Source organism: Oncorhynchus tshawytscha, linkage group LG07 (assembly GCF_018296145.1).
Source record: "Oncorhynchus tshawytscha isolate Ot180627B linkage group LG07, Otsh_v2.0, whole genome shotgun sequence".
NCBI classification, from domain to species: Eukaryota; Metazoa; Chordata; class Actinopteri; order Salmoniformes; family Salmonidae; genus Oncorhynchus; species Oncorhynchus tshawytscha.
This window is the reverse complement of record NC_056435.1, coordinates 16,196,888-16,198,079: the sequence shown is the minus strand read 5'-3', so window position 1 is coordinate 16,198,079 and position 1,192 is coordinate 16,196,888.

Here is a 1,192-nt window from a genome sequence, read left to right as displayed (position 1 = left end):
GTTTTTCCTGCTCCAAATTTAGTTCAATCACAATCGTTCCGCCAATACGTCGCTCGGACCTGAGCCCATAGCCACACTCAGAGTAGGACTGCAGACCAAGTATCGGGGAAAAGGATACGATGAATAGGACAAGATCTCCTCTCTGCCCAGAAAGCTACCATTCACCAGCTCTGCTACCGTTATGTCAAGATACTAACCAAATATGCCTGCAATTATCATTTACCTGCTTTACTTCCAAAAATGGTCTAAATAAAATTGTACAAGCTACCACCTTTTTTTGTATCACGATTTTTTTTTTAAACTGTGTTGTGTGATACATATGCAAAAAGCATGTTAAATATCCTTCCTCCCAATTAATTTCTATGTGAGAATTGCCAGAACAATCAGAGATCATGTAACGTGATCTTTGTTGTCGTATATGATGTGATATGTTACAGGTTTGGTTCGTATTTCCTGTAAAAAAAATAAAAAAAGAGGGACAACATCTGAAGAATTAAACAGGATATTTTTGATCTAGACAAAAAAATGTGTTAGCCTATTATGTGTGGGTTCCTCCATCATATAACTGGTTAAGCAGAGACGTCCCTAAAAACCTTTACATATTTGCATCTTAGCCCCCCTGTTTTGGGGGTTTTCCAACATTTTGACAAGTATCTACTTTTCTCATGATATTGCTGCATGCTTGAAATCTACACATCTCTGAGTGACTGTCTGCACTGTCAGAGAGAACAAGGTTCAGACGAATATACACATCAAATGTATTTATAAAGCCCTTCGTACATCAGCTGATATCTCAAAGTGCTGTACAGAAGCCCAGCCTAAAACCCCAAACAGCAAGCAATGCAGGTGTTGAAGCACGTTGTCTAGGAAAAACTCCCTAGAAAGGTCAAAACCTAGGAAGAAACTTAGAGAGGAACCAGGCTATGAGGGGTGGCCAGTCCTCTTCTGGCTGTGCCGGGTGGAGGTTATAACAGAACATGGCCAAGATGTTCAAATGTTCATAAATGACCAGCATGGTCAAATAATAGGTCTGGGACAGGTAGCACGTCCGGTGAACAGGTCAGGATTCCATAGCCGCAGGCAGAACAGTTGAAACTGGAGCAGCAGCATGGCCAGGTGGACTGGGAACAGCAAGGAGTCATCATGCCAGGTAGTCCTGAGGCATGGTCCTCTGAAAGAGAGAAAGAAAGAG